At 33.8% G+C, this 13,578-nt stretch overlaps 1 pseudogene; it reads left to right on the top strand.

The window, feature by feature from the left end:
- The first annotated feature begins 5,132 nt into the window (after nt 1-5,132).
- LOC123252321 lies at nt 5,133-5,759 on the top strand (annotated as a pseudogene).
- Nucleotides 5,760-13,578: the final 7,819 nt, after the last annotated feature.

Raw genomic sequence — 13,578 nt, 5'->3', positions numbered from 1 at the left:
TGATAATTATAGGGTCAAAGAATGTTACACATAAGGAAATCAAAGCCTAGAAAGTGGAAGGAACCTTTCTAAGTTTGTGAGTGATAAAGCCAAGATTAGAAATTATATCTCTTGATCACCAATCCTCCAATTTCCCACTGAACTATACTGAAAAATATTTTAGCCTGGTATTTAAGGCCCTTCCTAATTTGATTACTATCCCTCTCTTTAAGACAAAATATAGCACCCTGCACACAGAGAATCCTAAGTAAAATGTTAGTTGGCATTCTTTTGTTATAGATAAAGGTGTTACTCTTGAGGCACTGATGGCGGGGAAGGAAAGAATTTAAGACCAGGAAAGAAAGAACATTACAAGATGTAAAATGAGTAATTTTGATTATATTATATTATTCTTTTTTTTTTTTTACAAACAAAACCAATGCATCCAAAATTAGAAAGGAAACAACAAACTGGGAAAAAATTTATAACACAATTCTTTGAAAAAGGTCTTTTCTCAAATATACAAAGAACTAAGTCAAATTTATAAGAAATCAAATTATTTCCCAATTGAAAAATGGTCAAGGGATATGAATAGGCAGTTTTCAGATGAAGAAATCAAAACTATCAATAATCATATAAAAATGTTCTAAATCCCTCCTGATTAGAGGAATGCAAATCAAAACAACTGTGACATCTAGCAGAGTGACAAATATAACAGTAAAATAAAATAATAAATGTTGGAGGGAATGCGGCAAAATTGTTTTATTTTTGTTTCTGTTTGCTGATGATGTTGTGCATTGTTGGGGAAGTTGTGAATTGATCCAACCATTCTAGATGGCAATTTGGAATTATACCCAAAGGGCTTTAAAAGAAAGCATGTCCTTTGATCCAGCAATAACACTACTGGGTTTGTATTCCAAAGAGATTAAAAAATGGTAATGTTTCTGTTTGTACAAAAATATTTATAGCTATGCTTCTCTTGGTGTTAAAAAATTGGAAAATGAGGGGATATCTCTCAATTGGAGAATGGCTAAACAAATTGTGGTATATGATGGAGATGGAATACTACTGTGCTATAAGGAATGATGAACAGCTTGATTTCTATAAGAACTGGAAAGACCCCCATGAACTGATATGGAGTGAAATAAGCAGAAACAGGAGAATATTGTGCACAGTAACTGAAACATTGTGGGATGATCAAATGTAATTGACTTTGCTACTAGAAGCAATGCAATGATCCAGGACAATCCTGAGGGACTTATAAAAAAAGAACACTATCCACATCTAGAGAAAGAACTGTGGGAATAGGAATTCAGAATAAAACATGTGATTTATCACTTGTTTATATATGTATGTGATTTGAGGTTTTGGTTTTAAAACATTACTCAATTACAAAAATAAATAATATGGAAATAGGATAATGTATGTATCACCCAGTGAAATTGCTTGTCGACTCTGGGAGATAGGAGAGGAAAGAGGAGGAAGACAATAAGAATCATGTAACCATGGAAAATAATTTAAAAAAACTAAAATAAAAATATCTAGCAACAAGAGCAAAAAAGAAGGAGGTAAGGTGAGGAGATAAGAGAGGGACTTTTAGGATAAGATAAGGGAAGGATTTTAGAATGGAATCCATATCAAGAAATAGAAGGGCATGGTAGGGAGGATAAGGAAGTGACTTTTGGAAAGGCAGATGGAATAGGAACTAAAAGATAAAGGGGAAAAGAGGAGAAAGGGACCATTAGAAAAGTAGGCCAATTTGGAACTAAGATGCCAAAAAAAGAAGATAAGTGAAGATTTTTAAGAATTGTGAATTAGAAAGATAGGGACATATAACATTTTATCTCCATGTCTTTTCATAAATGGGTTCCCATTTCTAAAACTAGTTTCTATGTCAAGATTTTCTTGATCATTATCCCTAACTTCCCTCCTCAGAATCAACTTGCATTTATTTTGTATCTATTTTGTACTTGGTACCTGTTGCTTCCTGTGTTATAATTTATGTTCCTTGAGGACAGGGACTATTTTATTTCTATCTCTGTATTTCCAGTACCTAGCCATACCTGCCATTCGATTTAAAAAATGCTTGTCAATTGATTTCTAAGGATACAAAAACTTAATAGATAATCTCTGAAAGAAGCTTAGTTAGACAAAAAAACCCAATCAGATGATCAGAGAATAAATTGGAAATATACAATCAATGTTAAACTTCATGCTATAAGAGTTCCAAAAAATGAAAGATCTGTGTGAAGTGTAGTACTTGACGAAAATTTCATAAAGGAGCTAGGATTTGATCTAAACCTTAAAGCTATAGTCAGAATTGCATAGTTGGATGGGATTAGCAAGATTATTTCACAGAAGAGAAACTTTATAAGCAAACAAATGCAGTCAGGAATAAGCGTGGTACATTTGTGGATATTTGTATGAAGAAAACAGTTCAGTTACAATGCAATCTCTCCTTGTATTTTTTGGAGAAATTGATAAGTTCTGTTTTGGATATGATGGGTTGAAATATCAGTTCTATATTTAGGTGATTGGTGGTGATGTGCAGTAGGCAAGTGGATATATCTTTAAAATTTGACTCCTGAAAAAGACATGCACCAATTACACAAAATCAGTTGTCTTTGAATTTCTTTGTCTTTTTTGCAATGACTATCAAATAAGAAACTTCCTTCCTAAGATTCAGTTTTGCCTGGTTAAATATACTAAGATTCTAATTCATGAACTTGGATGTAAAGAGGTAGTTAAACTAGAGAGATTTTCTCAGTGGTAACTCTAGTGCTTGGCGACATCATGAGCAGGAAAACAGGCTACTGGAATCTTTCTTTTCTATTAGTTTTTATTACCTTTTTCATAAATCATAAGCTGACTCTATAAAACCTAAAGCCATAAGAGTTTCATATTTCCATTTTCCTGGAAAAGTGGTCCAATATACCACAAACTATTTGGAACTCATTCTGAAAGAAAATTAGTCATGGGTCTCAATTCTCCCATTCGCATCAATGAGTGCTCTAGTAATATGCCAGCCTGGGCATGGAATATGATACTCTTCTTCTATGACCTTTCTTTTTTTTTTAATTAAATTTCTTTTAAAAAATTAATAGAAACCTATTTTCATTTCCATCCCTCATGGTATTAGAAAGAAAAAAAGAAAAACATTCCTTGAAGCAAATATGCATTATCAATCAAACCAAATTCCCTCTCTGAAACTTTATCTCCTCTCTGACAAGAGGAAGACAGTATGCTTCATCATTGATCCAACAGAATCATGGATGGTCATTGCATTGATCATAGTTACTGTATAAATTATTCTTGTACTGTATAAATTATTACTGTATAAATTATTCTCTTGATTCTGCTCATTTCAATTTTTATGGATATATAATAGTCTTAACAATTTGTACTTTTAGTATTGATGGGATAGTATAAATTGTTCTGGTTTGGCTTATTTAACTGAACTTAATAAGTTCATGTATGTCTTTTCATGTCTCTTGGAAATAATCTATTTCATTATTACTTACAACACTATAATAATTCATCACATTTACATGCCAATCCAGAATATTTCTAGTTGAGTGGATGAAATCCATACATGGCAGCTTTGCAATAGAAGGGAAACTTGCCCTCTTCATGGTGGCTTCTTACTACTCTCTAAATCATCTATAAAATCCTGCCTGGATATTAAAACCTTCATAACCTGGCCCCTTCCTGCCTTTGTATTGTTCTTATACCTTACTTCTCTCCATATATTTTGAGATTCTATGACACTGGCCCCCTTGAAATTTCTTGCAAATAATAATTTCTTAACTCCTCTCTGTCTCTGTCTGTCTGTCTGTCTCTTGTCTCCTTCTTCCTTCTCCCTCCCTCTCTCTCTCTCTCTCTCTCTCTCTCTCTCTCTCTCTCTCTCTACCTCGGTCTCTCTTTCTCTTTCTCTGTCTCTGTCTCTGTCTTCTTCCTTCTCTCAAGTTTAAACTAGACTCACCTTCTACAAAAAGACTTCTAGCTTCTCCTTAATTATAGGCTTTCCTTCTATTATCTCCAGCTTATTTTGGAATATATCTTATGAGCAAGTTGCCTACATATTGTTTCCCCTATTAGATTAGACTGTACCATACTTGAGAGGAGGAATTGTCTTTTGCAGTTCTAAGTATCATTAGCAATTAGCACAGTGTTCAGCACATAGAAAGAACCAAAAAAAAAAAAAAAAAAAAAAAAAAAGCATGTTAGCTTAATTAATGGATTATTCAGGAAGTAGAGTTTAAAGTCATTTGGAAATTAGTTAAAGGAAATATGAATATTTAGGCTGAATAAAAAAGTCTCGTAGAAAATAATAATATAAAATTCTCGTGTATCTTGTTTATACATAATTTTTTACCATGTTGTCTTAGTCATAATGTGAGCTTCCAGAGAACAGAAAGTATTTTTGTTTTTATATTGTCAATGCTTACCACAGAATGTAGAACATAGTAGGTACTTAATAAGTACTTATTAATTTGACTTGGAAATGTTCCTTACTAAAGCTAACCCAAATCACAGATATCTTCATTGTTATGACCTCCTGCCTATTCTGAGACATTCAATATGTATTTAGACTCAATCAATTTACAAAAGACTCCATCAATTCTTTTTCTGGAGGTGGGCAAGATTTTTCATCATAAGTCACTTGGAATTATCTTAAATCATTATATTTATTGGAACAGCCCAACTAGTCACAGTTGATCATTGTACATTGTCATTTTGTACAATGCTCTTCTGGTTCTGCTCACTTCTTTTTGCTACCATTCGTATGTCTTCCCAGGTTTTTCTGAAAGCATCCTTTTTGTCATTTTTAAAAATAGTACAATGATTTATATTAAACTGAATACTACAACTTCTTCAGCCACTCCCCAAGTAATGGACATCCCCTCAATTTCTAATTCTTTGCTATCACAAACGGAAAAGCTATAACTATTTTGGCACCTATAGATCCCTTTCCTTTTTCTTAGGTGTCTTAGAAATACAGACCTATTTGTAATATTGCTGGATCAACCAGTTTGAACTGGTTTGAACTTGTCTGACATGGTTTGAAGTGGCTTTTACTGTCTTGACCTGATTTAAACTGGTCTGAGCTGGTTTAAATTGGTTAAAACAAAAACCAAGGGAAACATTTGCATATGAAAAACAACATATATGAGGGAGAGCCCCAGGGAGAGTTCCTGCCATCAAAAATAAAGATTAGTTTTGAAGAAAATGGCTAGGAGAAAAGTACTGAGTGGCAAAATCTCATTATGATGCAATTTTGGTTTATTTAACTCATACATTTATGGAGCCTATCAAATCTGCTCCTAGTAGAGTTCTTGATTTAAATGAAGTTACAACACCATTAGGAATAAGGAAATCAAGAGCATATGACAGTACCAATATGTTAGATGGAACTGTCCTCATTCAAAAAAGATCAAAGAACTATATTCAGATGATTTGTTCTGATATTGGTGGTATTGGGAAGCAAAAGAAAATAAGGGATGATCTTTCTAACTTAGCAGCAATGGAAAAGGCTTTGGATGAGTTAATTAGCAGTAGCTGTTTGAACTAACAGATGACAAAGATTAGTCCATGTGACCTATCAAGATATCCATAGTATTCACACTTCTCAAGGACAGACTGTTATTGTTGTCAAGACTCCAAAAGAAACCAAATTAGAAATGCCAATTCCTAAAGAAGACTGTATAACAACACATATAAAGTACACAAAAGGACCTATCTTTTATAAAGATCCTTTCCTTAACTTCCCCAATTACTAGAACCACTTCCTTTCCCTAACTATCTTATGTTATTGTTAATAAAAACTGGTTCATACCAATTTAAACCCATTTGGAGCAGTAAAAAACAGCTTAAACCAGTTCAGATCACTGCAATGTGGTTCAAATCTGTTCAATCTGATTCAAACAAGCAAAAAAAAAAAACCCAGTTTAAACTGTTTCAAACCTCTAAAAACAAATTCAAATCAATTCAATCTGATTTAAATCAGTAAAATCCAGTTTAATTCAGTTCAAATTCATTTAAAAATAATAACAACCAGTTCAAAAAACATTTTTTCCCCAGACTGATTCAATTCAGTTTAAACAGTTTGAACTAGTTAAAACCACTGGATGGGTGGAAAGCACATTCAAACTGTGGAATGAATTTCAAGGATTTTTATTAAACTGGCTTCATTTCTACTGTAGTGAGAAACATTTGGACTTAAAAAAAAGTATCATCCATGGGATAAATTCTGTGCCCAGTTTGACCAACATTAAGGTTAATAGTTTTACTAGTTTTCTTGTATAAAGTCACATGAATTCATGGAAAATAGCTCAGTTTATAAACAATTATAAAATGTAATTTGGCACATAATTTTTTCTGCTGAAAAAAATCATAAAAGCCATCTTTCGGAGCACAATAATTAGTACTAAAACATTTGGACTAATCTGAAATTATACAACATAGTATATCTTCTTTCTTGATAATGTAGAAGTCTGTATCAAATGAAATTATGCTTTGCTTCATGATTTTTTTTAATTGGTTTAAACTGGTTTGAAACAATTTGAACTGATTTCATCCAGATAACTGATTCGAATGAATTTAAAATGAATTTTTGAATCAGTTTAAAAATAGACTGAACTGATTTTAACCTAGTTTTTAAGTTTGAAAAAGACTGAACTGATTTGAAGAGGTTTCATCTGGTTTGAACCAATTTAAAGGATTTTTTAGAGGTTTGAATTGGTCTAAATTGACTTTTTTTACTGATCTGGATAAAATGAACTGGTTTGAAATGTTGTTTTTTTTTTTTTAATTTTGTTTTGTTTTGTTTTGTTTTTCCCTGTAGAGAGCCAAAATATAAATAATATTAACAAATACAAAGTAAACATGCAGAATAAATACATAACAAATAAAAGGCAGTAAAATATAAGTGGAGAGGTTTCTATAATAATTGGAGGCATTAAGGAAAGGCTTTCTATAAGACGTACTTCCAGAATCATAGTGGATAGGATGATACTAGAACTCATGTCTTCTGACTCCCATTCCAGATCTCTTTTCACTGTGCCACATTATATTACATTTGGAAGATACTCTGGAGATTTGGATAGATTTGGGGCTTCCCAATGAGTTAGTAGAAAGAACAATCAGGAAAGACTAAATAAAAATCACAAAGTTATTGAGTGTACCCCACCTTGCTCCCCTCTTGTGACTCAAGACCATACTACTCACAAATCCTTGGATCAAGGCTCAACAGTAAGTAGCCATATTCTACAGGACATTTTTAGAAGATCTAGATATCACATTTGCAAAGATACAAGTCAGGAGCACAAGAAATAAATATTCTTGCCATTTTAATTCAGGGATTTGTTATATTTTAAACTAGTGGGCTATCATTTTTCTGTACTTGTAGAGAAGAGAAGAGAGAATGGTCCCAGACTGAATTTCCAAAAGATGGTTGAATTTGAGATTGTTGATCTGTCCAAGGTTAGTTAGTTTTGAAGTTGCACATGAAAATAATGATGAGACAATACTGAATGTCACCACTTATAAGATTTCTAAACTGACTTCTACTCCAAGGTGAGATAAAGCAGCAAGCAAAAGCATTTTGGGATTACTGAATTTTCTTCCAGAATTTCTTCCTTCTTAACCACATTCACAAATCTTCCCATTTGGTTGAAAAATTCTCCTTATTAGTTTGCTCAATGGCAACTGAACATTTTTGCAAATTAATTCTTTGGGGAAAATGCATTATTTCTCTGCTACCTCTAACATCCACTGAGTCATCATGACATTTCAAAAGGGAAAATATTGTGAGAAAGAAAGGAATGAATTCGCAGATGTGTCAAGAAAGAATTTCAGAACTCTTTGCTCCCTAGTCAGTTAAAGGAACTGGCTTTCATCTCAGAAAAGGTTATGTGTCTGTCTCTGAGAGTCCTTGGAAGATATTAGCTAAGGAATGATGCCCAAAAAGAGTCCCCCTGCCTTATGTTGAGAAAAAAAACATCTCTGACATACAATCTCACTTCCCTGAGAATCATTTAAAGTAATAAAAATGCACAAATTCAATTTATCAACATGTATATTTTGGCATATCTTGGGAAAACACTGATCACAGACAGTATCATCTTATTCTAAAGACTGAAGTTTATGTTCACATTTATGAAGCACTTTACAAATATCACCTTTGTATTTTATTCCCACAAACCCATGAAGTAGATTATTGAACATATAAATATGTCATTTTACAGTTGAGTAAGTTGAGGTTTGTAAGACATTAATTTATTTAGCTAATATAGTAAATTAAATGTCCAATCTACATGTAGACTACAGATATTCCACTAGACCCCATGCTTTTTCTTGTTGCCTATATGATAGAGATGTATAAGTTATTGTGAAACAATGATAATAATACTGATATCTTTTGTTTTATATCAATTCCATTCCAAATACATTCTTCTATCCCTCTCCAACCCAGAAAGCCATTAGTTGTAATTGAAGATAAAAAATAACAACAACAAAGAAAAGTAGTGTTCCTCATAAAAATTCAAAAATATTTGCTTTAAATCTGGTAGGATACTCAGAGAGGAAATGATTCACACCTAGAGTTCCTCTACCTCTGCAAAGAAGGTAGAGTTTACTCAGCTCTTCTTTGGTGCCAAATTTGGTCATTATAATTCTATAACTTTTTTTCTATTTTGTTGTTGTTATAGTTTCCATTTACTTTGTTGTAGTCATTATATAAATAATATTCCTGGTTCCATAACTCTTTAAGTTCATAGAAGTATTTCTATGATGCTCTGTGTCCTTCATACTCATCATCCCTTATAGCATTATATTTACATACCAAAATAAGTTTACCCATTCCACAACTGATGGGCAACTACTTTCTTTCTAATCTCTTGCTTCTACAAAAACTGTTAATAAATATTTTGTGGTAAATGGGACTATCGTAAAAAGTTGAACTACAAAAATCAAGAGATGCTACCTAAATGCCATTCCAATCTTTTAAGTAATAGACCTTATCAAATCTGCCTAACTTGAAAAGATCTGTATAATTTAATCCTACCTGATGTATCCACTCTACTTGCTCAATCCACCTCTCACGTTCCCCCACCCCACGTAATTATATTCTGTCCCTCAAATAAGAATCAATTGCTTCCTGGCCAGAGGACAGTGTTGGGTATTGGTTCTACAAATTGGAAAGCAACAGTTCTCATTCTCAAGGACCTTACAAAATAAAATATGACAAAATCATTCACTTATACTATAATTTGAAGAATAAAGTGCTTTGCATATCATTCACTTATCCTCATAATATCCTCAGGAGGAAAATAGCTTGGAATAATGAGAACACTAGATTTCATTCATCTCTTGACTCTGGGAAAAGTCATCTAATTACTGTGCCTCAATTTCCTTACTTTTGAGGTAAAGAGTTTGAATAAATGATCTGTAATGTCCCTTCCAAGTATAATATTAACAATTTAATATTAATTTCCATTTCCATATGGAAAAAAATTAGATTAAGTAGCTTTTCCAGATCACACAACTTTTAAGTGATAGAATCAGTAACCCAGGCCTTCTTACCCTGAAGTAGTTGCCTTTCCATTACATTTTTTTCTTTATCACAGTTAGACTAGTCTATTTATTTTCTCTCATTATATTCCTCTCATATAAATGAAATATAGTTTCATATTTTCTCTCATGGAAATTCTTTCTTACTTTACATTCAAATGTTACACAACTTTCAAAACCCAGCTCAAGATCTTCCTCCTATAAAACAATTTTTAATTGCTTCAGCAATTAATCAATAAGTATTCATTAAGCACCTACTATGTGTCAGGAAACATGCTAAGGCTAGAAGAGACAAAATTGATGCCAAAAATAGTTCTTCTGGGAGTCAAGGAGCTCATAATCTAATAAGGCAGACAACATGCAAACAAATATATACAGAATAAAATAGGAAAGGTTTGGGAAAGGCTTCCTGTAGAAAACCAAATTTCAGTTGAGATTTAAAGGAAGTTATGGGAGTCAGCAATTAAAGGTGAAGAGGGAGAGTATTCCAGGTATGAGTAATAGCCATAGAATGGACATCTTGTTTAAGAAAAAGAAAGAAGGAATAAAAACTTATGCAATGAGAAGTGTAAAAAAGACCAGAAAGGGGGCAGCTGGGTAGCTCAGTGGAGTGAGAGTCAGGCCTAGAGACAGGAGGTCCTGGGTTCAAATCCGGCCTCAGCCACTTCCCAGCTGTGTGACCCTGGGCAAGTCACTTGACCCCCATTGCCTACCCTTACCAATCTTCCACCTATGAGACAATACACCGAAGTACAAGGGTTTAAAAAAAAAAAAGACCAGAAAGATAAGAGGGGTTTGGATTATGAAGTGAACAAAGAACATTTTGCATTTAATTCTAGAAGGAATATGGAGCCACTGGAGTTTGAGTGCTGGGATGACATGGTCAGACCTGCACTCTAGGAATATAATTTTGTGACAACTGTTATAAAGAAAGAAGGTCCTAGGGAGATATAGGTATGCAGTGATGTGGATGTATTTTCGTATTCTCCCTAAGTTGCTGGTGATGGGGGAAGACCAACCCAATCACCCTTGCTAGTTTTTATAATCTCCTCTTTCAATAACAGTTGCACAGGGAGGACCCTGAAAGGTTAGGTGGATGGGTAACCCTTTCAGGTCCAACCTGAGGTTGGATAAATTATTAATATAGGGCTCTGATTAGCCTTGCATCACGTTTGTTATTTGACTGTGTTAGCTCCTTCTCCAAGGGTTATGATATAAAGACCACTCAGAAAGGTACTTATTAAACACTCTTTATCTATAATCTATAATTAGGGAAAGGATAATCAGGATAAGGATTGGGGATTGGAGATCCTGTCAATCTAATATCTATAATTAACTCTTAGGACTGGAGGCTATTGATGTAGTAGAAGCTGGAGCTTTGTTCTTCACAATCCCTCTAGCCCAGCATGGCCACTGCAAAGCCAGAGAATAGTGACTGCTCTTGATACAGCTGTGTTGGTGATTCTATTCTCTCAGCTTTCTCACTATCAGTGTTTTGTGATGTAGTAGCTCTCACAGTCTTCAGGAAATATTCAGATCCTACTCACCCTCTTCTTCATAGACCTCCCAGCCTCCCTTCACCACCCAGGGACCCAAGCCCTAAGGAAGACAAAAGTCAAAAGCCAAAAGCCCCTTCCAGGTGGCTTTTAGGGTTATTTATACTCCCAGGCCAACCAACTTTTGCCCGTGGCTCACGGCATCTGAGAACATTCCAATCTCTCCAACTGTCTCCCTTGCCAATCAAAGGGACATCCAACATTTCTCAGGATATGAATATAACACAACAAAGATAACTTCAGAAAAATCTAGAAAGATTTACATGATCTAATGCAAAGTGAAGGGATCAGAATCAGAACACTGTACAAAATGACAACAATACTTCTTGATGAACAAGTGTGATAATGTAGTTAATCTCAGCAACACAGTAATCTAAGACAATCCCAGAGATTCGTGATGAAAAATGCTTTCTGCCCTTTGAGAAAGAACTGATCAAGTCTGAATACAGACTGAAACATTACAATACTTCTCTTCCTCTTCCTCCTCCTCCTTTTTCATTTGAGATCTCTTCCACATAATTACTAATATGGAAAAATGTTTTACATGATTACACATATAAAATCTATATCAGATTGCTTACCCCCTGAGAGAAGGAGGAGTGTAAGAGAAAGGGTAGGTCAAAAGGAGGGATAGAATTTAGAACTCAATTTTTTAAATTTAAAAATGAATTTTAAAAAGTTATTTTTACATGTGATGGGGAAAATAAACTATTATTTTAAAAAAGGAATATAATTTTAGTGGCTGGATGGGGTATGGATTGGAGAGACTTGAAGCAAACAAGTTATTGCAATAATACAGATGTCAGATGATAAGGATATAACCAGAGTGGTTACAGTATCAGAGGAAGAATAGGGACATATTCAAGATATGTTGAAAAGGTAGAAAAGATGGGCTTTGGCAAGAGATTGGATATGGAGGATGAGAAATAGTGAGGAATGGAGGATAACTTTTAGGTTGTGATACTGAGGGACTGGGAGGATGATACTGCTCTCTACAGTGACAAGGAAGGTAGGAGATGGTAGAATTTAGAGGGAAAGATAATGAGTTCTGTCTTGAACATACAAAGTTTAAGATGTTGACTGGGTATTTAGTTTAAGATGTAATCACTCAATGACCTCTCCCTTTTCTAAGTTATGATATTTATAACTTAAGGTAATTAATTAACTGCTATACATATTTTAGCCTTGATTTTCCAAATTGCTTAGCCTACTTGTTTTATTTCTTAGTTATTTCAGACCTCCAAAATCATTTCGATCTAAGATACCATGGATATGAGGTCTCTTCCAGTGGTTCGAAACTGTCCATTGCTGCCCATTTTATAGAACTCATGTTGCTATCATTCCATAAACACACCAGAAGAGTTCAGCTATAAATATTAAATCCCTTTCTTTCTTCTACTTAAAGAGTACTCCTGAAATTGTACTTTTTAGATAAGATAATTCAGAGGGACCTCAAAGGCCATCTATTCACTTAGTTATCAAATTTATTAATGGTCTACTCTATGTCAGGCACTGTGCTAAATGCTAGGGATGCAAAGAAAGGCAAATAAACAAACAAGCAGACACTGCCTTTTAAGGAGCATACTTCTTTTTTTTTACCAGAAAAAGAAATTCTCTTTACAACACATCCAACAAATGGTTACTTAGTGTTTAAATATCCCCAATTAAGGTGAATCCACTGCTTCCCATTGAATTTCTGGATCTAAATTATAGAAAGTTTTTTTTTTTTTTTTAACAAACCTAAAATTGCCTCCTCCCATCATTCTTCCATTACCCCTAGTTCTGCCACCTAGGGCTGAACAAAGGGCACACTCATCACCAAAAGACTGAGATGTCACCTCTGTAGCATTAGGAAAATCTAATGTTAACTCCACACACAAAGCCATCAAGCTACACAATAGTGATCACTTATCCTCTCCCAGCAACTGAATAAAAAGCATTTATGAGCTTTAAGGTATCTTGGATTTAGGCAGTTCTCTTGAGTTGTGGAAGAATAAGAGGAAAGTACTAAAAAAAAGCATCACATTCAGCAGATGATAAATACAAAGGTATACATACATTTAAAGCCCACATCAGTAGCAGTAGTGACATAAATTATGGCTGTGCATGTGCACAAAAGCAGTGTGTCAATGTAGGAACAATAACTCAAGAAACTGTGACTTATTTGTGAAAATTCTCAGTCATAAATTTGTTTTGAGACATGTTTTCCCTTTATATTATAATAACTTTGGTTCTATAAAATATAGCCTGAAAATACTAGCTTTTATTATGTAGTTCTTTTTAAAAATTGTATACTTGTAGAAGAGGGATGGTCAGCAAGAATGAAAAGCCAGCTATTGGCCTAAGAGCTCACTTCTTATTGAAGGAGAGTCAAGATTTCATGGTCACTCAATTTTCCCTCCCACAATCCATGTACCAACTTAAAAAATTTAAATTATAAAATTTCAATTCAAATTTTTTTACTTTAGATCTG

This window comes from Gracilinanus agilis, chromosome 6 (assembly GCF_016433145.1).
Source record: "Gracilinanus agilis isolate LMUSP501 chromosome 6, AgileGrace, whole genome shotgun sequence".
Classification (NCBI taxonomy): Eukaryota; Metazoa; Chordata; class Mammalia; order Didelphimorphia; family Didelphidae; genus Gracilinanus; species Gracilinanus agilis.
This window is presented reverse-complemented; position numbering and strand designations above follow the sequence as displayed.